At 38.6% G+C, this 27091-nt stretch overlaps 2 long non-coding RNA genes across 2 annotated transcripts in view; one reads left to right on the top strand and one right to left on the bottom strand.

Moving 5' to 3' along the window:
- The window catches only part of LOC124075775 (uncharacterized), an 81492-nt gene extending 63415 nt beyond the window's left edge, over nucleotides 1-18077 (bottom strand). Inside the window, exons 1-4 of the long non-coding RNA XR_009224468.1 lie at nucleotides 17940-18077; nucleotides 15072-15291; nucleotides 10929-14561; nucleotides 8739-8809 (exon numbers count right to left, since the gene is read on the bottom strand). This is a non-coding gene — a long non-coding RNA (uncharacterized LOC124075775). The remainder of the gene's footprint in view (nucleotides 1-8738; nucleotides 8810-10928; nucleotides 14562-15071; nucleotides 15292-17939) is intronic.
- Nucleotides 54-26984, top strand: LOC124075684 (uncharacterized). Its single transcript, XR_006846136.2, has 3 exons — nucleotides 54-527; nucleotides 23584-23703; nucleotides 25800-26984. It is a non-coding gene; the product is annotated as an uncharacterized LOC124075684 (long non-coding RNA).
- The last annotated feature ends 107 nt before the right edge of the window (nucleotides 26985-27091 follow it).

Genomic DNA, 27091 nt, shown 5'->3' with positions numbered 1-27091 from the left:
AATACAGGCCCAGTAAACACACCCTGCAAAATATAGAGTGTGCTTAAGTGACCAGGAGAAAAATCAAACATGGAGAGAGGTTTACACAGGGAACAAGTAGCCTCAGAAACCCAGCTGGCTCTACCCCTCCTCCTCCAATCTGACTGCTTGCAGGACCCCTGGGAAAGACACATCTGGCCAGGAACTCACAAGGACGGGGATAGTACAGATTGTTTGGAGACTGAACCAGGAAACATGGGGTCCACAGGTGACACAGGGGACTAAGAATTGGCTCCCCCAAAATTCTAGGGGAACCCAGGGGAGATCCCTAGGATAAAGTCTTCCAGAATGGGCCAGCAAGTATTGGGCACTGAGGGTGCACTGTTTTAAAATCTTCAGACCAACTGGCATTCAGAGAAGAGCCTGGAGCCCATCTAAGCCTGAACACTGCCTCTAGAATTTCTGCCTTCAGGATTACCTCTCACACCCCAAAAGATCCCACCTAAAACTACTGAGAAGAGAAGCTGAGAATATTTTGAACTCCAACAGTAAGAATTCTTTAAAAATCTTCATCAAGATTTTTCCTTTCTTTGTTTTCTTCTTTTTCTCTGTTTAATTGTGACCTTGATGATACATGAACATTTATATAGTTTCATATTTTTTCTCATTTCTAGCATTTTTGAAGCCAGTTATTTTACATGGATTATTTTTTTGTTGTTGTTAACTAGGACTTTTTTTAGTATATTTTAGTTTTGTTTTATGTTCTTTTATATTTATTTTTAACTTTTTAAAATTTTTACTTTATATGTACCTTCTTCTCTTTTTCCCCCTGATTCTCTCTTTTCTTCCACTGACAGCCAATCTCTTTTTCTCTTTCACTCTTCCTTTAATCTTTCCCTTTGTCTTCTCCCCTTCTCCTTCATAAGCATCACATCCTATATCGCTCCTTTTCTCTCCCTGTCCACCATTTGAAACTGTAAACCCTTTTGTAAACTTGCTCTTTTTATTATAGACAATAACTGATCATATCATTTCTGTTTATTGTGATAATTAACATTGTACACATCATAGTAGGAATTATTTGGTTTAATGATGTATTATTTTTGCATTGGTTGTTGTAATTATTTGTCTGCCCCTAAACAGTGAGGTACTGGATACTTTCAGGAACACTATAAGTTCACGGGCCAGAAATGCTACTGCCTCAGATCCACACTGTTAGATGGGTAGACACACAAACAACATGAAAAAGCAAGGGAACAAATTGCCCCAAGCAAACCAAGACACTCAAATAACAGAATCCATCCACACCATAGTGAAAGAAATATCAAGAGAAGGAGTTTAGAATGTACATAGTTAAACTGATCTGTGAAATAAAGAATGGTATACGGAATGAAATCAAAGAGAAAATATAAGAAGTGAACAATCACTTTAATAAAGAGGCAGACATTCTGAACAAAACAAACAGATAGAAATCCTCAAAAATAAAGAAACAATAAACCAGATTAAAAATTCAACAGAAAGCATCACCAACAGGTTAGACTACTTGGAAGACAGAACCTCAGGCAATGAAGACAAAATATATCATCTTGAAAATAGAGGTGATCACAGAGAGAAGATGTTAAGAAACCACGGACAAAATTTCCAAGAACTATGAGATAACATGAAAAGACCAAATTTTAAGATTTATCAGGATAAATAAAGGTGTGGAGATACAAACCCAAGAAATGCACCATCTTTTTGATAAAATAACATCAGAAAATTTCCCAAATCTAATGAATGAAATGGAAAATCAAATACAAGAGGCTTACAGGACCCCAAATGTACAAAATTAAACAGACCAACAACAAGGCATGTTATAATGAAAATGCCTAGCATACAGAATAAAGATAGAATTTTAAAGGCTGTGAGAGAAAAATGTCAGATTATATATAGGGGGGAGACCAATTCAGATCTCAGCTGACTTCTCAATCCAGACCCTCAAAGCTTGGAGGTCCTAGAATAACATATACCAAGCTCTGAAAGAAAATGAATGCCAACCTAGAATCCTATATCCATAAAATTAATCTTCAGATTTGAAAATGAAAAAAAAAAACCTTCCATGATAAACAAAAGTTAAAAGAATTTGCAGCTAGAAAGCCTGCACTACAGAACCTTCTCAACAAAATATTCTATGAAGATGAAATTTTTTTAAAAAAGTGAAAACTGGTAAAGGGAGGAACTACACTAAAGGAATGCTCAATCAAAGGAGAAACTAGTTCACATTAAAAACTAGAAATAAACTCAAATGACTGGGAAAACAAATCATATCTCAATAATAATCTTAAACATTAATACCTTAAACTCATCAATCAAAAAACACAGACTGTCATACTAGACAAAAGTGCCAAAAATATATATTAGAGAAAACAGCCTCTTCAAAAAATGGTGCTAGAAAAACTGAAAATCCATACTCAACAAAATGAAATTAAGCCTTTATCTCTTACCATGCACGAAACTCAACTCAAAGTGGATCAAGGATCTAGGAATAAGACCAGAGACCCTGCACCTAATAGAAGAAAAAGTAGGCCCCCAAAATCATCATGTCAAATTAGGCCCCAACTTCCTTAACAAGACTCCTAAAGTGCAATAAATAAAATCAAGAATCAATAAATGGGATGGATTCAAACTAAAAAGCTTCTTCTCAGCAAAAGAAACAATCAACGAGGTGATGAGAGAGCCTGCAGAATGGGAGCAAATTTTTACCACACACACATTAAATAGAGCACTATTCTCTGGGATATATAAAGAACTCAAAAAACTTAACACCAAAAAAGCCAAATAACTCAATCAATGAATGGGCTAAATGTTCAACATCTCTAGCAACCAGAGAAATGAAGATCAAAACTACACTGGGAGTTTATCTCACTCCAGTCAGAATGGCAGTTATCAAGAACACAAGCAACAATAAGTATTGGTGAGGATGTGGGGAAAAGGTACACTCATACATTGCTGGTGGGACTGCAAATTGGTGCAATCACTCTGAAAAGCAGTATGGAGATTCCTCAGAAAACTTGGAATGGAACCATCCTTTGACCCAGTCTTTCTGCTTCTAGGTTTATACCCAAAAGACTTAAAATCAGCATACTACAGTGATGCAGCCACATCAATGTTTATAGCAGCTCAATTCACAATAGCTAAACTATGAAACCAACTTAGGTGCCCTTCCATAGATGAATGGATAAAGAGATACTCTCTGAAAAAGATTGTGTTTCATTTTTAAAAAATGGAATGAAGTATGGTGTTACAGGCTCAAAATGCTTGGATTTAGAATCTATAGTTAACTTGAAATCTATAGTTGCAGTTAGCTTTCTTCCCCTCCACAATTGACTCAAAGCTCTCTTTGACACCTGAATCAAATTGCTTATGGAACATGTAGGCAATAGTAGAAATCAGTGCAAATAAATAGGGAACCAATGATTGGATATACACCTACACATATGAATATATGTATTTATGCATGTTTATAAAAATGTGAATACACATATATATGGTGTGTCTATACATACACATATTGAGAACAAATTGACACATATATGGAAAGCTAATATGTAAGTACAGATTCCAAATCAATCATTTTCAAAATGCTCCCTAGATATCATATGTATATATATGTACAATCTACAGGTGGAAGAAGACTTTCTTGAGCAAGTACAGAAGATATTTAAAAAGATGAAAATGTTATCATATAGAAAACTTTACCATACAGTTAAACTTTTGGGCAAAACAAAGCTTCAATAACAAAGTCAACAGACAAATGGTAAGATTGGAAATATTTGTAGCAGAGATGACACTAAGCTTTTATTTATTTATTTATTGTTCTTTACAAATTGACAAAAACAAAGACGATGAACTGTCTTAGTTTGCTTTCTGCACCTATGACGGAAAACCACAGACTGGATAACATACAAACAATAGAAATCTACTCGTTTTGGAGGCTGGAATTTCAATATCAAGTGCTGGTAACAGGTGATTGACTGCATCATCCCATGGTGGAAGGCAGAAGGGGCAGGAGAGGACTAAAGGGGGACAAAGTCACTTTTAAAGCAAACCCATTCTTGCAATAATGACATAAATCCATTTATGAAGGCAGAGACTTCTTGATTTAAAAACCTCCCATTTGGCCTGTCTCCCAACACTTCTGCATTGGGGATTAAGTTTCTGACACAAGAACTTCCTTTCATTCATTTAATCCATAGCAACAAACTAAAAATAAATAAATAAATAAAAAAGGAATGAAGAATTAGAACAGGAAATGCACAGAGGAGCAAACCCAAATGGCTACAAACAGAGGAAAAATGGCTCGTGTTATATCACAGTCAGGGAGCTGTAAATTACAGTAATAATGAGGTATAACTATTTAGTAAAAACTGAAATAATCAATAACCTCTCTTGATCATAGTTATGTAGAGAAATTATTGCTTAGAATATTTTAAATGTAAAAATAGTTATGGAAAATCACTAACATATATTTAACAAAGATGCATGTGCCATTTATCCCTCAAGTTTCTCTCCTCAGTCCCTCCCACAAACAACAGAACATAAGGCCTGTGTAAAAGGACACTTTGTGGAAGTGGCTTTAGAGCACGGAAAGGAGAGGGACACAGTATCCAAGCATGGATGAGTAACAGCCACTCCAAAGAAAGAGACTCATGAGAGCAAAATAGTTGCTTAAGAAGGATTTCTGTTAAGTTCTACTTTAAATTAAAAAAATGCAGAAAATATACATTGTTGGGTACTAATAGTAACCAAACCTTCACCAAACATGTAAATGAAAAATGTGTATATATGATTATATAAACAAGGGGAGAAATATACAAATACATTTTAGGCCACTAACAAGAATTCAATGCCCTGGAGGGGTGCCAAGGGAATGCAAGCAGAAAAGAGAGGGAAGCAGAAGCTAAACAACAATTGGCAAGACACTTCTCTAAAGAGCAAAAAATTATGTGTGTGAGATAACATGTATGCATTTATGCGGCACTACATGCATGCTTATGCATATGGGAAATTACAAGAAGATTGAAAATCTACTCTAAAACCAAACTCAAACCATGACAACATCAATATAAATACCTAGGGTTTATTGAGCCCTTGCCCTTGGCAGACAGTTCTAAACATGTACAGACTCATTAATCCTCGCAATAGCCTGACTCAGGCGATGTTAATATCCTTATTCTCAACAAGAGGATATTCAAACTTATTCCTTCATTAATTTAGAATGGAATGTTAGAAAATTAAAATAAAATTGTTTTATTTGCTTATTTTGTGATCTTGATTTTTTTTTTCCCTGTGGTGTCTGGGTCTAGAAGATAGAATTTAACAGGGTACCATATACAAAGCTTGGTCTACCCAACTAGCCAGAGTTGGCGAGATTTCATCTAAGTCAAGGACAACCACCCTTCTAATAGCCATGCTGACGCTCATTTGTTCAGAAAGAAGGCAGTGAACACCTTCTGCATAATTCTAGCTCCTGAGGATTTGCTGGTGGCCAGGACAGACTGAATTGGTAGTTGGGGCTGGCTAACAATTTGTTTGGCCCTACTGCATTTTGACCTCTTATTCTGAAACTAGGTGAAAAAAAATAAAATAAAATAAAATTGTGTGGCCTTCCTTGGATACCACCATGGGGTGAGATTCTGACCCCTCCTGAGAAAAGGGGAGTTTCAATGACACCGCAATTCTACCTGACCTGAACTTGTCCATAAAAGCAAACCAAGAAAAGGCCACAAAAGCAGTCTTTAATTAGCAGCCTTGCACTAGCAGGCAGCAAATATCCCACACTGATGTTTTAGACAGAAGATAGGGGTTGTGAGTTTTCTATTTCCATATCTAATTCTTTGATTCGCACTTTTTGATTACCAACTTTCATGAAGACATGCCAAGAACCAGAGCGTCAACAACAAAGTGCTTTATGTTCAAATACCATGAGTCTCTACTCCATGTCCTTTCCATATTGACTGTGTGAGTCTCCCTAGGAAGATCAAGTTAAAACAGGACTACAGAAAGAAGTTACTAATTTATTGTATCAAGTAAAAGCCACTGAGGAAATCCAGAACGTGGGTCCACTGCTGTGAATTTGAATCCTGAACTAGATCTTCACTCTGTAAATAACACAAATGAAGCTTCATTGAGTCACACAACTCAGTCTGTCCAAAAGCTAAGACCTTCAGTTGCACACGTGTGTTTTTGCAGGGTCCGGACTTCTCCTTCCCTGCCGTATTCCTCCCACACCATTTTTGGCAAGGTTCACTCTGGAGAGTCCTGAAAAAGTTTCCATCCAGTCACTCCCTTTGGTTAATTATTAACAGCTCTGGTAAACTTGCTGGTGAGACCGCTGAAAACAACTAACTGAAAAGATGTTTTTGGAGTTCTTTGGGGGATTTCAAGAATCTAATCCTACATACACTGAGATAACAGTGGGCAGAGGTGAGACATGGAACTGAGAAAAGAGGTCTAGTCCCTCCTCTGTGACTAATTGACCAAGTGACTCTGGTCAAAGGAGAGAAGGTAACTCATTAAGTGGCCATTTGGGAACTCTGCTCTCAGACTTCATAACAACCTATAAACTAGAATTTTTATCTCTTATTGTACAAAGTGAGAGCCTTGAACCCAAAGCCTCTAAGCTCTGCATGAGACCATATCGCCATTTAATTTACCAGTATTTGAGGACATAAGTAAACAAGGAAATTGAACTTGTTGCTCTCGAAAGGGTTTTTCTAATTCTGTAAGCCCATGAATCATTTGACCAAGCAAGAAATAAACAATGAATGTCTCTCTTATAATTTCCACATAGCTTTTCTCTTCTTGTCCCGTATTTCCCAATAAACTTTGGAGACATATAAACAAAATTGGATTCTGCACATAAGGATGATAAAATAGTTGTTCACTCATTAGTTGTCAATATAACACGGCCCTTATTCCCCTGAGGCTATTGCCTCACCCTTGTTTATATTGCTCAGTTCCGTCAGTTTAAAAGACATTAAAAAGCAGAACTGGGTTGGCTGTTTTACGTTGGTGGTGAACTTTGTGCCTCAACTGTGTTGCAACCCCAAGGTTTACTCAACCCCACTGGCAAATCAACTCTTTGAGATAAAAGAGGTTTACTCTGGGGGAAATCAGTAGCAGTTTATCTTCTTCTTACTCTGATGCTGGCAAATAGCTGGTTGGACGTTTAATACAGCCATCTGCCTATGAGAGTTAATAGAAAAAAAAAATAAGAAAAAAACAAGTGGAACTCGAAGGAGGTTACTACCACATGTGAGAAATTAAAGCCAACACCCAGTGAGCTGTGTTGAGGACGAATACAAACTTCTTTGAAAGAACTCTGCTTTCTCTCTGTGTATATGTGTCTACGTGTGTGTGCATGTGTTCTTTAGCATCTTATGAATGTGTGCACAGGAGAGTGTGAAAGAGCCATGAGTGCAAGGATCATGGAAAAAATAACCAGTGGGGACTCAGAAACAACTCCTACTATTTTCTACACACTTAAGCATCATAAGATTTTGATCCGTTTCTCATGCTGGAAATCAAGTTTTATTTTGTTGATCTTTTCCAAATCCCATATATTGTCATTTATATGAGGAAATTACACTAAAAAAGCAACAAAGTCGTTTTAAAATGATATAAGGAAATGCAGCAATGTGAGACATGAAGACAGAAGGGTACAAGCTGGCTCATCGAGGATGATGGCTAAGCCACAAAAAGAGCATGCATGTTGGGATTTGCACACTTAAACAAATGTAACACCTCCTCCAGATTCAAGTTAGAGGGCAGAAAGAAGACCACAGCCTTTTCCAGCTTCAGTCAATCCTAGTGATATGGGTTGAATTGTTTCTCCCCAAAACATGTTGATGTCCTAATTCTCAGTACCTGTGTTTGCAACCTTATATGAAAATAAGGTCTTATATGAAATTACGATAGATACTAATGCAACATAAAAGGGGAAAATTTGGACACATAGGAACACACAAACACACACACACACACACACACACAAAATGCCATGTGAACATGAAAACAGAAATTGGTACAATGCCAAAGATTAGCAGCTGACCATCAGAATCCAGGAAAGAAACATAAAACAGATTCTCCCTCATAGGTTTCAGGAAGAACCAATCCTGCCACCTCCTTGATCTTGAACTTCTGGCCTCCAGGACTACAACATAATAAAATTTTGTTGCTTAAACCACCTGGTTTGTGATGCTTCATTAAAATAGCCCCAGGAAACTCCTACACTGAGGTTTCCTCAAGGTCAACACCAACAACCACACCCCCCTCCTCTTCCCCTTCTTCTGCACAACATAGCAAAGAGAAGAAACTTCCAACATAAAAGTAAGTGTCTGAGCTGGGGGTGTAGCTTAGTGGTAGAGTGCTTGTCTAACATGCACAAGGCCCTGGGTTTGATCCCTAATACTGAAAAAGAAAAAAAAATGCCTAATTCTACCCAAATGCCAAATAGAAAGAAAAATTAGGAGCTGCTATTGATCTGCAAACTGTTCTCCCCAAAGGTCTTGAGTTGAGGACTCCACCTGGACAGGCCACAGTACTTGATGAAGAAAACAGCAAAAAAAGGATTTACCTCTAAAGAGTCCTCCAGTTTAAATCTAAATCAAATTAGATTCAGATGTTCTCTTTGCAATGTATGCGTGCCTTCAGACTGCAGCCCCCTTTTTAAGGAAAAAAAAAAAAAAAAAAACGGCTGATTTGGGCCATCCACTTACATAGGTAGGTTTGATTTCCTGGCTTTGTTGCTGTTGTTTCTTCTTAGAGAATAGTGGATGGATCCTGATACCTGAAATGAGGCTGGAGTTAGCAGTGGCCTAAAAGACTTCAGAAAATGGCTTTTAGCATTAATTTAGGAAGCAGGGTGGGTTCGAGCCACTGAGAGCTGAGCAGATGGCAGTGCACTCTGGGAGTTCCTGGCGAGGAATCTATCACTAGAAGGGATGTATGAATGGGATGCTTCTGTGTCCAGGTTGCAGGCGGAACAGAAAGCTGAGGCTAGATTTGGCAGCTTCCAATACAAAATGTATTAAAGAGGAATGAATTTGATTATAAACAAATGACAATTTATGTTCATATCTCTGGTCAGTTTCCTCAGGAAATTTTCCTACAAACGTTGAGGCTCTTAAATTACTCCAATCAGGGAGTGAGAAGTTCAATACCACAATGGGACTTCAACTGATCCATATCAATAAGCTCTGCAAAGATGGCAGGAATCTAAGAAAAGTATCAGAATGCAGAGGATTTCTTTCTTTCTAACTATGACAAATTGCAGGAAAAAAAATACAATATGAGCACAATGTTAATAAAAACGGAGGATCTGGATCTGTCAATAACAAAATCAGAGCCTCTTTGCAGTTCTGGAAAGATCCCCTGGAAACTGTTGCCATGGGGGATGACTTCTGCCACTTAACAGGCTCGGTTCAAAGAAGAGACTTACCTCTTGGCTAGTCATACTAAGCATACCTCTCATAAGGACACCTGGAGGTCCTCTGCTACTGAACACACCCAGGTTCAAATATTCTTCTCACCCAGTAATGTTCACACCTCCTTCGAAGTTTGTCTCTAAGCAGCTTAATTAGCCTTCTAGAAGGTATCAAAGATGCCTCAAATGCAGTTTGAACAATGCTCAGTAGTCAGCAGTTAAGGACGCAATGACACATTCAAATAGCCAAAATACTTTAGTGAATCCTCAAAACATTAGCCCTTCCTTCAAGCAAATAACATATGTTTCTGCTGCTTTTCTGGTCATTATGTGGCTGCACCCACGGAGAGAACTTCTACAATGTTTACCCTCTCCACATTTGACAGCCATCTCCACATCCCCCAGCAGGATGCCTGGCTGAACTGGGGGGACAGGGTATGCTAATGTAGGTCACCTCCACCTGCTCCTTTGATCTGTGCCAATTATACTCCAGAAAGCAGGCCACAGCAACAGAAAGCATTAATATTAAACATCTATTGAGTGATCATTGTCTAGCATACTCTATTAATAAGCAAATGTTTTACATTTTCCTCAATATAACTTTATGAGGTTGAGCTATGATTACTTCCATTTTACAGATCAGGAAATGAAGACACTGATTGTTAAGGAACATACCTATCGTCCCACCCCCACCTTCAGTCAGAGAACTGAGATTTGAAACGCGCAGTAATAGATTCGGGAGATTAGCAAGCTCCAGAAAGTCTGAACCCACTCTGTACCTTGCAATATTGGGGACTGATGGTGGTAAGAAAACTTAAAAGAGCCTTGATTCAACATGTAATGTGGGTCTAGATAATTCTTTTTGTGGGAGTCGGTCGGTCCTGTGCCCTGTCGCATGTTTAGCAGTAGTTCTGACCTCTACTCATTAAATTCCTCATCCCCCGTGTTGTGGCAATCAAAATTGTCTCCAGATAAAATTGCCAACCACCCGCTAGGAAGAAGGAGGAGGGGAGCAAAACCACTCCCAGAACAGAATCACTGAATTAATGTACGAAAATTTATCCAGGTGCAGCATTTTTTTTTCTCTTTATTGTAATGATGGTGTTATTTCTAGAGCGATTTACAGGAGTTTTTCAAAGGCTTTTATTAGGCTTTTTTTTTTTTTTGTGGGGACTGTGCATGTAGCTTCCCCTAAAGATGAGATGGTTCAAAAAGTGGGTAGAGACAGAGATGGTGGGTAGAGACAAAGATGACAATAGAAGACACAAGGCAAATTGCCACTCTTTTTCCTTAATTAGGGGAAAGCTGCCTGGGGCCTGGTGTTTCCCTAGTTTTGAAACACCAGCTGACTAGAGGCTTCTGCCTTCCTGGTGATGTCAGAACTTTTGCCATGATTCACAAGAGCATTCTCAAATGCTTCTTCTTTTTTTTTTTTTTTTGTACATTCCGGCCCTTCTTCCAGAATATTCCCCCTTCACCTTACCTTCATCTTTCTCAGACATAATTCCAGATCTATTTCTTTGTAAATACCACCAGAAATCATCAAATTTGTTTATTGGCTTCTTTGATGAATGTCTGTCTTCTCCACTTCTCAGCTTCTACTAGGTTGTAAGCTCCATGGAGCAGGGACTCATAAATCAATCCTTATGCCTAAAAAAAAAAAAAAAATTGCCTAGTACATAATGGGCATTCGATAAATATATGGAACTCACTAATTCTAGAAGTTACCTTATTCCAAACGTTTTTACACATCTGTTTCTGAACCATCGACAAACCATTCGTGAAATGCTCTGGATGAAGCAGTCATGGCAGGAGTCAAAGAGAAGAATTTTTAAGAGTCGAGTTGCCAGATGTCATGTTGCTGTGAGTGTAAACCACTACAGGGAGTGGTTTAGACATCCCGGTGACCCTGGAAAAGACTCGCAAACAAACTTTCTTCTCTCTGCCGAGATTTTTCTTATCCCAGTGTGGGAACAAAAGCGCCTGTGTGATTCAGCAACTTTTTGCTCCTACTGTGCACTCCACCCTTGCTAGCCCTTCCCGGGAGGAGAGTCCTGGCGCTGTGTCCAACTGACTGTATTCAACCCTTCTTGGCTTTGCACCCTCTTTTTTCTCATTCATGAGCTCTCTTGGGAAATAGGAGATTTTATGTGGTATGATGAGGAGAAACACAAATGTAATACAAAAACAACACAACTGTGAAAAGAAAAAAAATGCTTTTAATGAAACAAATGAATATAGGTTGATTCATCAGTAGGAACACATGGAAATAGTTACACTGAAATTCAACAGTTATGACACTGTTGAAATCCTCTTTAATATCTTATTCCAAATTACATATTTGGCATTCAGGAATTTCATGTTAATTGTCTGCTCAAATATCAAGGAAATACCCAACTGATGGAAAGACTCTTTTTTTTTTCCTCTCAATTGATACTGAAGGGGAAAAAAGACCATCTAAAAAGAACCTTAAGTCGTTGCTTCTGCAGCCAGGAAATTTCAAATAAAGCTTGCCTGCGTCCAAGGACTGGAATGAGGTTAGCATGGAAGTGATAGCTAGGAGCATGTATCTACTCTGATCTTGGTCTTCTTGGCCTCTTCTAGGCATGGCCATCATTGTACAAAATCCTGGTCCAATAACGTCAGGCAGGCAAAATCATTGATATCTACCTGAAGTGTTCTTTCCAGTTCTGAGATGGTATACATTTTCTCTCCTGGCAGAAGGACCATCACAGTACTACATGGACAGACTTTACCCATTAGTCAGTGAATCCAAAACCTGTTTCCAAAGTCCCCTGATAACCATGATCAAACTCTTTTCACATTAGTAGCACCTCACCAGAACAACAGAATTCCAAATCTCTTTGACATCTCCATGAGGGACGGTTGGAGCAACCATCTTGTTCTGCAGATTCTTGGTCAGACTCCTAATATGCTCATTCTATTCAGTACTCCATCTCTTCCCCCGCCCCCCCCTCTGAATTTCTCCTACCTCCAGTGTCTTTATATTCCTTTGCAATAACAATCTTAGGGAGTAGGCAATATCCCTTGTTTCACCACCTCTAATTTAGATTTAAAAAGAGAAGCAAAGGACCAACTTCCAACTTATGTTTGTAAAATGGACTGAGAAAATAATATAAGCTTACAAACTGAGACAACATAGGATATATCTTGTGGCTATGATATATTAAACCTTTCTAGTGGACTTAAATATGTTTAGTTAACAAAGTGCCAAAGGTCTTACTAGTTTAAGAGAAAGTAAAGTACATTGTTCAATGTTGACATAACAAACACCATGGCAGAAGAATGTACCACAGGGGTGAGCCCAAAGGACTGACTGGACAAAAAGATCTAGAAATAAACTTTTTCAAAAGAAAGAAGAAATCCAAGAGAATGCTGTTTAAAAAAAAAATAGCACAGGACATTTGATAAAAGCAGCAAAGGAGACGTTTTTCAGGACTACTGCAATTGGGGATTGAGATTGGATTTAACTTCCAATACAACAAAGATAGTTAGGAATTTTATAGCCAAGAAAAAGAGTAAGGAAGTCAGTAGACAAAGATTACTAAGAGTGGGGGATTCTTGCTAAAGTGACGTGGCAGGATTAATATTACAAATTACATAATTTGGAAATTACATACATGTACGTATGTAATTCCAAATTACATACATTATCCTGAAACTGGATACAACAGGCCAAGGTTGAGGCCAAGCAAGCAGAGGGTTCAAAGGAGCCTAACTAAAATTTGGTCAAAAAATGTTCACCATCTCTAGCAGTCAGAGAAATGCAAATCAAAACCACCCTAAGATACCATCTCACTCCAGTAAGATTGGCAGCCATTATGAAGTCAAACAACAACAAGTGCTGGCGAGGATGTGGGGAAAAGGGTACACTTGTACATTGCTGGTGGGACTGCAAATTGGTGCAGCCAATTTGGAAAGCAGTGTGGAGATTCCTTGGAAAGTTGGGAATGGAACCACCATTTGACCCAGCTATTCCCCTTCTCGGACTATTCCCTGAAGACCTTAAAAGAGAGTACTATAGGGATACTGCTACATCGATGTTCATAGCAGCACAATTCACAATAGCTAGACTGTGGAACCAACCTAGATGCCCTTCAATAGAAGAATGGATAAAAAAAATGTGGCATTTATACACAATGAAGTATTACTTTTCACTAAAAAATGACAAAATCATGGCATTTGCAGGGAAATGGATGGCATTAGAGCAGATTATGCTAAGTGAAGCTAGCCAATCCCTAAAAAACAAATGCCAAATGTCTTCTTTGATATAAGGAGAGCAACTAAGAACAGAGCAGGGAGGAAGAGCATGAGAAGAAGATTAACATTAAACAGGGATGAGAGGTGGGAGGGAAAGGGAGAGAGAAGGGAAATTGCATGGAAATAGAAGGAGACCCTCATTGTTATACAAAATTACATATAAGAGGAAGTGAGGGGAAAGGGAAAAAAAACAAGGGAGAGAAATGAATTACAGTAGATGGGGTAGAGAGAGAAGATGGGAGGGGAGGGGAGGGGAGGGGGGATAGTAGAGGATAGGAAGGGCAGCAGAATACAACAGACACTAGTATGGCAGTATGTAAAAACGTGGATGTGTAACCGATGTGATTCTACAATCTGTATACGGGGTAAAAATGGGAGTTCATAACCCACTTGAATCAAATGTATGAAATATGATATGTCAAGAGCTATGTAATGTTTTGAACAACTAATAATAAAAAATTTTAAAAAAATAAAAAATAAAAAATAAATAAAATTTGGTCAAGGAAAAAAGTTTGCCAACATGCTGGTGATAGGTGGAAACTAAAGCTAAGATCCTCTGCCCCCAAAAGTTGGCTACAACTCTTTAGAGTTTAGGGTGATGAAGAAAAGTCTTTTAAGAGGTGTGAGGGCTCTCACATGGCCTGAGGGCTCCCAGAACCTCTGCAGTAGAGCATGATGGAGTCAGAACTTTGGTAAGTCCCAGTGAGAGCTCCTGATTCACATGGGACAGCAGTCAAGAAGTCAGGAGTCTGTGGAGAGGTGAATCACTCCATTCATTACTCGCTCAGCAAGTATTCACAGAGTGGCCACCACACTGTCAGTGCTGTCCCAGGTGCTTGAGATACAGAAGACAAAACAGGAAACAAAAACAAACAAACAAATTTTTAAAAAACTATGCTATGAAGCAAATAGGCGATTAAAAAACAATAAATAAATAATGTGGTCAGTTAGATATCGTGGAGAATAAAGATGTCTTGAAGAGAAATTGGTGGTGTCATTTTAAATAAACTTGTTAGGAAAGACCTCAATAAGAACGTGCCAACTGACTCAAGATCTCAGTGAAGTTAAGGGATAACCAGTGGGTATCTTGAATGGGTAATAAAAGAAATTAGCCAATTCCTGAACCCACCACCAAATTAAGGTATAGCTACCATTTTGCCACCCAATTGCTCAGGCTCTTTTCTTTTTCACCTGGCTGTCATCTCAAAATGCCCCACAGGTTTGGGTCATTCCTTAGAGAAGCAAGTCCAGGTTCTTTCTTGTCTGAGTTAGAAACCCTTTTTCTGTATTCCCACAGCATGCTACTTCCTCAATCAGAATAGTTATACTTTGTGGTATCACTTACTGTTTTCTCTCCATGTTTTTCTGTAATGGCTGAGAAGCTCTTCTTATGCCACTCAGTATTATAACCCTGTTGGCCACACAGTACCAAGGAGGCAGTGTTGCACTGGAATGAGACCATGTGAATCCATAATCTGGCTCTACCCGTAACTTAACATGTGTCCTCAGGCAAATTAGCCTCCCTGTAGCTCCATTTCCTCATTTTATAGTACGGGAGGATGAACCTGGAACAGAGAAAATGCTCAATGAATGGATCTAAGCATGGCTAAGTCCTTCCAGAACATTTCAGTTCACAGAGTGTTTCCTTCCATGATAGCCTGTCAAAGACAGTGTGGCCCAATGCAAGGAGCAGGGGTTTAGGCTCAGAAGAATCTGAGCCCATTTGATTACTAAGCTCCATTTTGTAATTTTATAAACAGGGATAGAGATATCCCTTTCAAAAGTTTGCTGAGAATTAAGAGATAACCTACACAGGGGCCTTAGATAGAGTAGGTCCTTGACAGTTGTCTATTCCGTCATCACCATTGTTCACACTTTATCTATTGTTATCATCCTTCATTAACCCATCATTATGTGGTGTCTCATAAACACTTCTTGCGTAGTCATTTAGGACTTAGGTCCACACTGTGGCTTCCCCAAGAGACTGTCATTTCTTTGGAATAGGGCTGTGTGCTTTATTTCTCAGAGATTCTCATAATGCCTTGCATGGAACCATTCCCAGCATAGGCCCTTGATATGAATCAAATGAATAATAAATAAGAGGAAGAGAGAGAGAAAGAGAGGGAGAAGGGTTTTGTTAAGTCAAGGGTTATATGAAGAATACAGACCTAGGAATGGCTCATGGAAATCAATGTAAATGACTCATGCAAATGAGATAACTGAAATATATTTAAGGCTCCCTTAGGGGGAGAAAAATTCCATTTCCATCCCTAGGATATATATTTATCTGTTCAGAATTCTGTAGATACAGTCCTTTCTAATGAAAGAGATGACCTCTCAAGATCCTTTCTTGACCTATTATATAGTCTTTCTCTCAATCTCTCTCTCGTTTTTTTTTTATTATCAATGAATTTAGATGGGCAGAAGACAAATAACACTGTATGAATGAGATGCATATTTTTCCACATGATACAAGTGAAATATTCCAAGAGATAACATAGCTACAGTTCAAAGTATTACTAAGAAAAACTAGCTACATTTTTATTAGATAGAAGAATCTCACTGCAAATAAACCAATCTGCTCTTTTACTCCTAAACAGGAAAATCCTAAATTATGAAAGAAAGACATAAGTTCTTGTGATTACAGAATGCATTGCAAAATATGTATCATAGAGAGGCTACTACTGATAACCCAAGTACTGAGGGGTGATGAGTTTAAATCTCTATAAAGGAAAGTGGTTGGGCCCATGGGAAAAGATACTTGTTTTGCAAAATGATATCTGTTTCACAAAAAGATACCTGTTTCCTTAATGAATTGCTTCAAAACAAAATTGAAGCAATTAAGGAACTTACAAGTTCACCCCAACAAACCCCCCCGCCCTGAAAACAATCTATGGGCCCTCCAGTCTACTTCTTTTTAAATGTAAACATAAAAAAAGTTTCCCATTCTGGGACTCAAGAACACTAAAGATCCATAGGCACCTTCTCAAGAATCATGCATTATATAAAATTTTAAAATATTTTGTATAGGGCTGGGGTCGTGGCTCAGAAGTAGAGCATTTGATTTACATGTATGAGGCACTGGATTCAATTCTCAGCACTCCATATAAATAAATGAATAAAATAAAGGTCCATCAACAACTAAAAAAATATTTTAAAAACAATTTTATGTGCTGGGGTCATGGTTCAGTGGTACAGTGCTGGCCTCACATGTGTGAGGCACTAGGTTCGATTCTCAGCACCACATATAAATAAATAAAACAAAGGCCCATCAACAACTAAAAAAATAAATAAATTTGTATACTAATGTAAGTGATATAGCTTTAAATTCTTTTAACAGTTTTAACAGCAGGACTATATTTATTATCTATTGCTGTCATAACAAATTAGCACAAACTTAGTTTACCCTCTTACCACCTTGTCAACACAAATTTATCATCTTACAGTATTCAGGTCAGAAGACTGACACAGGTCTCACTAGGCTAAAATCAAGGAATGAGCCGGGCTAGACTCCTTTCTGTAGGGTTCTAGGGGAAAAAAAAAAAAATCTTGCCTTTTCAAGTTATAGAAGTTACCCATAATCCTTAGTTTGTAGCCTCCCTCTATCTTCAAAGCCAGCGATATATAGCATCTCTCCATCCCTGCTTCTGCTCTCACACTTGTCTCTCAGATAGCATAGGCAGGCTCTGTATTTGCTTATATTTTCATATGAGCAAATACAGATGCCTATTGTTGATGAATTCACCTAAACAATTCCTGTTTCAAGGTCCTTAAAATTAATCACATCGTCAAATCCCTTTTGCCACATAAGAATACACAATCTCACTTTTGCAGGTTTTAGGGATAAAGACATAGACATTTTGGCTGTTCAGTTGCCCCCCCCCTCCAAAAGAAGAAGAAGAAGAAGAAGAAGAAGAAGAAGAAGAAGAGGAAGAGGAAGAGGAAGAAGAAGAAGAAGAAGCCCAGCATAGTGGTGCATGCCTATAATCCCCCAACTGAGGAGGTTGAGGCAGGAGGATGACAAGTTCAAAGCCAGCCTCAGCAATGATGAGGCCCTAAGCAACTCAGTGAAACCCTGTCTCTAAAAAAAAAAAAAAAAAAAAAAGAAGAAGAAAAAGAAAGAAAACACAAGTCTCACATGAAAGAAAAAGCAACCTGAAAATATTAAAAGAAATTAAAACCAATCTACACAATGGAAAATTAAAACAAATACCTGGGAAGAGGTGAGGGAAACAGGCATTTTTATGTTTTCATATGAGCAAATCTTCATCAAGCACTGCTTTAAGAATAAATGTGAGGGGTGATGGAGAGTTCACAGAGCTTTGTAAACCATGATCTGCCCTTTCCTCTTCCTCATTCCTCTCTGCACAGTCCGGCCTCACCCACCTGGTCCTCATAGCAAGACTATGAGAGACTTGGGCTCTTGACACTGTGCAGTGTGGTGACCTGGAGTGTGGAGTTACTACATTTATCAAACACTAGGAGCTCAGATGTCCTAAGGACATATTTGTGCATGTGTGCACACACTCACACACACACACACACCATGCAGACAAACATATGTAGACACACTGCCTTTTATAAAAGGGGGTATTAGTACACAAATGACCCAATCTGAGGCTCACTCACAACTCATCAAATGGCTTTTTCCTATAAAAATTAATCCAAATTAGAAATAAAAAAATATGATACCACTCTGAGCTATACTTTTTTTAATATTTATTTTTAATTGTAGTTGGACACAATACCTTTATTTTATTTATTTTTATGTGGTGCTGAGGATCAAACCCATAGCCTTGCACATGCAAGGTGAGCACTCTACCACTGAGCCACAACCCCAGCCCCTGAGCTATACTTTTTAAGGTGCATTTCTAATGATGCAGTTTACCACCACCATGTTCCCCCCATATAGAAGAAAGGGCATTAGTAGCAAATTTCAGTGATACTCTCCTCCAGAAATAGACAGGGTGTGGGGATAGTCCTCTGGAAATATTTACTCACGTTAACCTGTGTGTTGAATGCCAGGTTCTGCAACGGAGTCAATATACTCTGATCTCTCATTGTATCTTTTTATCACTTTTTCTCACATAAATAGTTTGAGTTTCCAAACCTCTGACAGTCTGCTATAAATACCATTCACTCATGTTTTGTTAAAACACTCCATGTTACTTCTTGGATTCCAATTACTCAACAGAAGGTGCATTGAATTTGCCTGGGAAACAGGGACAATGTCTGATTGTAAAAATTTATAGCATTCCCTCCCTCCCCTCAGAGTATTTTAGACATCTAAGAAAGTTAAACCCTGGGGGAAAATATAAACAAGCTGCTTGAAATATCCACACAATTACATATTTTATTTGTGAAAAAAAAAAATACTGCCGCCATCTTGCCAGGCAGTGCAGAAAGCAAACATTTATCTCCACATAATTCACACATTTTTTCTTCATTCCCAACAACGCCTAAATGGCCTAAATGATAAATTAAACATTTGGCTAAAACATACCAAGATCCCAAGTGTAAATGGTGAGACTGCACCCTGCTTTTAGTAATAAGTGAGGTAGTAAATATTAGATGAATCAATAAGCTTCTCAGAGAATGACTTCACCAAAATGCTACGCATACCAGGGCAAGGAACCATATTTGAACTCTTTCCTTTCTGATGGTTGAAAAACACATTTAATTCCCCATAGAGCAAAGGTCTCTTTCTCTCTCTCTCTCTCTCAACACACACACACACACACACACACACCAAGGCGGTTGAAAATACAAAATCCGAGGATGCACAAGTCCTTTATAAAAAATGGTACAGTGTCTACATACAACCCTTGCACATCCTCTGATATACCTTAATTCATCTCTATGTCACTTACAATACCTAATATAATGTGCTATGCAAATAGTTATTATACTGTATTGTTTAGAAATAATGTAATGACAAGGAAAAAGCCTATGTTATTAGACACAATTTTTTTTTCTGAATAGTTTTGATTCAGTGTTCATTGAATGTACAGATATCAAGTTCAGGGATCTGGAGGACTGACTGTATACACACATGCACACACACACATACACACACACACACACATCTCACACTGGATCTTGAACCCATAATCATGTCATAAGTTAAACAAAATTGATTTCACAATCTGAGCAGAGGGAAGTACTAAGAATTTGGGATCAAACAGCTATAACCTGTGTTAGAATGATGTTGGAAGTCTCTGTTGCTTTCTTCAAGTCTATGTAGGGGAAACAATGACTCCTTTGTAAAATGATTGAGCAAATTGACTTGCACCTGGTAGATGGTAGGCACTAGCTAAATGAAAACTGGTAGCATTAATCATATAACTGATGAGTTCACTTATCAGAGGTTGAGATTCTACTCTCCTCTCTGCACTAACATCCTGGGGCCCTAGACATACCCTTATTTGATGCCATCGGTACATATTTCAGCTCATATAATTTTTTTCTATTACTCAATTTAATTCACCTTCTGACCCTTCATTGTACATATTGGGAGATACCTGCATTCAGGTAAATCAGGGTCCTTCCTCCATCTTTTCTCTAGAGTTCTATCATGATTTAGAGTTAACAAAAGAAAAGTATTAGCTCACAGCCTAGTGAAGGAGAAAGATTTTTTTAATCTAATTTTTCCACATTTGTATGGGTGCATTATATTTGTACATAATGGTGGAATATATATGCACACAATATCACAATACAATTTTGTCAATATCATTCAATAAATCTATTTTAAAACAAAAAAAAGAAAGCACTATCATAGTAGAATGACATTTTGAAACATTTAGCACCATTTCTTATTTAGAACTCCATGTTTTGGCATAATTTCAGTATCGTGGGAATCTTTGCCAAAAGGATATTATAGCAAAAGATAGACTGAAAGTTTTTGAGTTTCAAAAGCCTACTCCCTGGGAACTCAGAGACAACAGGATGGGGTTAAAGTAAGTCTTCTCATAGGCCTCCTCCCACCTTCCACCCATGTCACCATCCACTGCATAATATTTCCTCAGCATGCAGGGAGAAAGAAAAGTCAGGACAGAGAAGAACTTAGAGCAGCCAGGTAGGTCAGAAGGGGCTGTGAGCAGGGAAAGGCAGAATGCCAAGACCCTAAGTAAAATGGAGGTCTCCAAAAACAGGGAACCTATACTTCCCTTCTTCCATGGAATCCTGGAGGAGCATCCACACACCAAGGAAGAAATGTCAGCATGCTGTATCCCAGGGGACAGGGCTCAGACAGCCTTGCTGAGCTAACAGAATGATCTTATATGCCTAAGAGCATTCTCGACAGAGCAGGGTCTTAGTATCCTGAACTTCCCCGTTTCCCAACGTAAACTGGGAATATAAATTGTCAGAGGCCCAAAAAGACGACAAAGCTGGGAGGTTTGCTGAATCTGAGGACCTGTGATGAAAGTGATGTTACAGCCACCAGTCTAGATCAATGGTCCAAATGGCATAAGTTTAAACATAATCCCAGAGGAAAGGTAGGAAAAATATCCTGATCCACCAGAGCCGAGGTCCTAAGAGGTTGAATAGGGTTCAAAGTATGAATTAAATTGGAGAATTTTTAAAATGAACTGAAATGTGTGCAGATGACACTGAGAACAAGGGACGATTCCCAAGGCAGAGTCTACAGGATGCAGGGAAGCTGACTTTGAGACTGAAGGGTGGAAGGAATTCTGTAGGGACTAGGAGGGCTCTAAGCAGCTGTGCAGTGGCACCAAGGTGGGAATGCAAGTAACCTGGGGTGGGACAGCAAGTAACGTGGTAGGGCTGGTCCTAGGGAACAGGGTGGGGAGTGGTAGGAAGAGTAGCTGGAAAGGAAACCTGGGTCAAACCATGAAGCCTATTATATAAAATACCCTGGTGGTTGAAGAGAGGCATTCTGGCAATCATGCCTGGAGTGATTTGGGATGGAGAGATAAGAAGCTTATGCTCCAATTAGAGACCACAAGTCCAATCTAGCTCAGATGGCAAATGAAAACAGGACTGACTCAAGGAGAAAGCAAATAGAATAAAGCTAAAGAAAGCACTTGGTACATCTATGAAAGAACAGGCCGAGATGGATTTAAATGACATTTATTCCACTTAGAAGAGTGCTAGTTATGTGTCTAAATTTGATTTTGTTTTTTAAAGAAGATTAAATTCCTGAGATCAGATATCTCACTAGAAATTCTTGGTTTTTTTAAAAAAAATCAGATTTAAAGACAATAAATTATCAGGCATTCTGATTTGGCATTTTTAGTTACATAGTAAAATGTCCCCATTTCTGGGCATTTTTTTTTTTAAAGAAGAGGAGCTATGTAGTCTCAGAAATGTGGTTAGCTTTGAAACAGTACTTACTTGTTTCCATCAAAGGTAGATTTCAGTGAGATCTAGCTGAGAATGGAACATTCTTTCAGTCAACAAGTACAAAATTTATTATTGGCAGAGGTGATTCTTCCTTTTATTGTTATGATATTTCCTCTTCATTCTTCTTTAAAACTATTGTAATTTATTCTTCTCAATGCACTATTGCTAGATGAAGTCGTGTAGCAATAAGGGAAATTCAGTGTTTCCAAAGCAGACGGTGTAACTTGCAGAAAGAGGGATCAGAGAAAAGCACTTCATTTGCTAATATTAATTCCTTTCCAGTCCCATAGTTGTTGTCTTTTTTTTTTTTTCCTTCAGTTCCTCCGGTAGCTTTTCATTTCCTGCTGTAGTACACAGTGAAATTCTTTCTTTTTTTTTTTAATTTTTTATTGTTGGTTGTTCAAAACATTACATAGTTCTTGATATATCATATTTCACACTTTGATTCAAGTGGGTTATGAACTCCCATTTTTACCCCATATACAGATTGCAGAATCGCATCAGTTACACATCCACTGATTTACATATTGCCATACTAGTGTCTTTTGTGTTCTGCTGCCTTTCCTATCCTCTACTATCCCCCCTCCCCTCCCCTCCCCTCCCCTCTTCTCTCTCTACCCCCTCTACTGTCATTCATTTCTCCCCCTTGTATTATTTTTCCCTTTCCCCTCACTTCCTCTTGTACAGTGAAATTCTTGAAATATAAAAAGCTTTCATTTGGACAGAAGAATACTTTAAAAGCAAATTTTATTTCTTCCATGTCAAAAAATAAAGTATTTTATGCTCCTTGGGTACTGCTATGTCCAAAGACACAATTTTTTAAGTAGTTCTTTATTGCATAAATTCTGTTCATGCAACATCATATATTCCTTAAGTATTATGTCAATACTAAACGAAGGTAAAGAAAAGAAATGGAAAAGCCTAACTATCTTGCTGGTGAGGCATTCAAATCTAAGGCAGTATTTTCTCTAATATTCTTCTTTAATAAATGTGTTTTTCTGTTATAAACAGAGTATCATCATATAGTTCAAAATAAAGTGAAAAGGAGAAAAAAGTGGCCCTTGAAGAACTGGAATAGAGAATGCTCAGGCCAGCAGACTGGGCTTAACTGATCAGAAGCATTTCAATACACAGGAAAGAATATACTGTACAGAGTGAATATAGAAAAGGAGTAGATGCAGGGAAAAAAAGATGTAGAGGACAGAAAATAATTCTATGTTATTTGTGCAGACTGCTAGGCATCCTATGTCCTCCAAACAAGTACAGAAAGCCACACAGTTCACATTCAGAACTCCTGGAGCATCACAAGTGGGAGAAGAACCCAAGGTACAGCAGCTGGAGCTGTTGGTGCAAGATTTTTCACTCGTCATATTATGAGGTGGCACAAAGCAAATGGGAAGGGTTGGGTATAAGTCTCCAGGACAGAGACCTTAATTCTCAAATGGGGGACTTTTAATGAACACAATTAATAATGCACTTTTCCTTATTAGGTCAGAAGTGTGGAAAAATAGCATCATGAGATGGCAGAACCTAGACTCCAGGACTTTCCTCTCAATTCAGCTTTAGTGGCTGCAGAGATCACCTCCAAAGTGATCAGCATAATGTAGAAGGTATCAGCAGATCGGCTGCGTCACGTTCATGGTTAGGATCCTTAGGATCGCACCTCTCCTCCCTGACACGATGAGGGCTGGGGTCAGAGCCCTGAGAGAACAGTTTTAGATGGTGAATCTTTACTTCTCACCCAATATCCATTACCCACTTTGTCCCTGATATTTTTTGGGGGGAGCAGGGTAGGGGATTTAGCCCAGGGGCACTTTACCATTGAGTTATTTTTTTACTTTGTCACAGGGTCTCACTAAGTTGCTAAGGCTGGCCTCAAATTTGTGAGCCTCTAGCCTTAGCCTCCCAAGTTGCTGTGATTACAGGTATGTGCTACCATGCCCAGCTGTCCCTGATTTTTGGCAGCACATTTGGCTATGCAGGATAGTCTTAATTTTCCAGATTTATTTGCAAGGAGCCTTGGAATTTGATTCTGGACTATGCTAGGCTTGGTGGCACACATCTGCAATCCCAGCAACTGGGAGGCTGAGGCAGAAGTTTAAGTCAACTTAACTGTACCCAGTCTAAAAATTTAAAAAAATCAATCAATCAATCAAAAGGACCAAGGATCATTGCTGGTGGGACTGCAAATTGGTGCAGCCAATTTGGAAAGCAATATGGAGATTCCTTGGAAATCTGGGAATGGAACCACCATTTGACCCAGCTATTTCTCTTCTCGGACTATACCCAAAGGATCTAAAAACAGCATACTACAGGGATGCAGCCACATCAATGTTTATAGCAGCACAGTTCACAATAGCTAAACTGTGGAGCCAACCTAGATGTCCTTCAGTGGATGAATGCATAAAAAAAAAATGTAGCATTTATACACAATGGAATATTATTAAGCATTAAAAAGAACAAAATCATGGCATTTGCAAGTAAATGGATGGAGTTGGAGAAGATAATGCTAAGTGAAGTCAGCCAATTCCAAAAAAACAAATGCAGAATGTTTTCTCTGATATAAGGAGGGTGACTCATAGTGGGATAGGGAGAGGGAGCATCGGATGATTAGATTAATTCTAGGTAGGGAAGAGGGATGGGAGGGAAAGGGAGGGGGAAGGGGATTAGCAAGGATGGTGGAATGTGATGGTCATCATTATACAAAGTACATGTATGAAGACTTGAATTCGGTGTCAACATACTTTATATATACAAACAGAGATATGAAAATTTGTGGTATATATGTATATTAAGAATTGTAATGCAAAAAAAGTACATGTATAATGGCATTTAAAAAAAGGAAAAAAAATGTGATCCATTTCAGTATATCTTCAATGTTCTCACACCCACAAAAATAAAATAGTAACTGTGTGGTGGTGGCTATTTTAATTAACTTGATTGTGCTGATTATTTATCAATGCATAATTCATCAAAATATCAAGTTGTATACCTTAAATACACAAAATTTTTATTTGTAATTTCTAGCTCAGTAATGCTGAAAATGACCTGAGAAACAGATATTTTTTAATGCTATTTGTGTATCCAAAATGTGTAGTTATCTAATATAAATGCAAAGACATTTTAAAAAAATAAATAAGCATTTATTTTGTTTGGGATTTTTCTGTCATTCACATCTAAATAATTCACGGGGGCAAGCTCTACTCAGGGCTGAGAGTATACTGGCCAATATGTGACTCAAGCCCAAAGATTCATGCTAGCTGCTCTTCGGTGAGGCATTTCTCCTTGCAGTGAAATGGAATGTATCCAACTATTATGACCTTTAAATATTTGCATTATAGAAGAGAGTTCCCTTGGTCCAATCCCATATTCATCCAGCAACTTAATTATAGTTGTAATTTGACTTTCTGCAAAGCAGGAAGATCATACTCTGACCCAATGATGAGAGGGCCTGTTTCCCCTGACAGTTATAATTTTCCTTGCATATTGATAAACTGATGTTCTGGGTTTTAAAGGAGTTTTTAGGAGCCCATCATAGAGAAAATGAATATTCCAATGGGCTGACCAGATCAGGTTTCTGCAAACTGTAGGCCAGTTCTTGCACTGGGAAAACTCTCCAAGTTTATGGCAACCTGTAAAATCTTTCTGATGGTCACCCCACTTCTCTTGCCACTTCTCTAACATTGCCTTGTGCTTTCTTTTCTAGGCTTCAACAATCATCGTCATCATTGGAAGCAATCACTTGAATTGATTCAGAGTGAATGATACAGTTAATTGGCTATTTCTCATTAGCCAAGAACATATGGCACACTAAGGACAAGGGAGGGAATTTGTATTCACGGTGGCTGTGATGGATTTCTATACGCAATTTATTTTTGCAAATTATCTTGGAGCTAAATAAAATTACAATAGATCGATTCTGCACAACTATGATTAAAGGACTATTCTGGAGTCATGCTAACCTTGAGTTTAATTATTCCCTACACTGCTTAGCAGCTGTGTGATATGAAGCAGGTTGCTGTTTCTCTAAGCCTCAGGTTCCTCATCTATAAAACAGGAAAGACAATGGTACCATCTCATTAGGTTCTCATCATGATTTAATTAGTATAGCATGCCTCAAGCTCAGAGAACAATGCCTGACATACAGAAAGTACTGCTAGCAATTCTTCTTTTGAGGATGGAGAGAATCCATGTACACACAGAGTGTTCCACCTATAGCAACAACGTGCGATCATCTTACGTTGGCCATTGCCTTGCCGTCATTGTTAGCCAAAGTCACTCAGTATGGTATTCCAGGTCCTTGCTTAGTCACAATGGGGCAGAGATGGTCACTGCAGGGGACAAACCCTTGCTGCCGGGGTGGCAGCCATACTGGTAAACACAACTTCAGCTGTTGTCAGCTGTCCTCCCTGATAAGGCTGGCCTTGATACTGCCCAGCTCTGATAAGGGAGGAGGACTATCTACAAACAAGGCCTTTTAGAAACTCAAGAGGGCTAGTCCCTCTCCAGTTTCCTTCCCCAGTCTTTGCAAAATAGACACGGGGTGAGGGGCACAAGTACATGACTCTAAACAGGAGAAAGTTCAGACAAGCTGGCTTGCCAGCTAAATGGCCCTAAACAGGGGCTACCACAGGGCTTATCAGGACCCTAAAGGCATGCCTTGTCACCCTGCCTCTCACTTCCATGGAAATGAATGTTAGGCCCCTCCCAGGCTGTGGAAAGGATGTCCCTTATAATGTCAAAGAGCTTCTGCATGAGAGCACCTCAATGTAAGACTGGCATTTTTAAAATGAGCTTTATTTTTAGAGCAGTTTTAGGATCATAGCAAAATTGATCAGGAGGCACAGAGAGCGCTTGCCTCCCCGCAGCACACACACAGCCCTCCCCACCATTCCACCAGAGTAGTGTACCTGTCCTCCTTTGACACATCATTATTATCCAAAGTCCATAGTTTACATTTGAGTTCAATCTTGGTGTTGTAACTTCTATAGGTTTGGA

Source organism: Marmota monax, unplaced genomic scaffold, assembly GCF_021218885.2.
Source record: "Marmota monax isolate L192 unplaced genomic scaffold, Marmota_monax_Labrador192_F-V1.1 WCK01_AAM20220418_F8-fsc00036, whole genome shotgun sequence".
In the NCBI taxonomy this organism is placed as follows: domain Eukaryota; kingdom Metazoa; phylum Chordata; class Mammalia; order Rodentia; family Sciuridae; genus Marmota; species Marmota monax.
The sequence above is the reverse complement of the archived record's forward strand: the minus strand, read 5'-3'. Positions and strand labels throughout refer to the sequence as shown.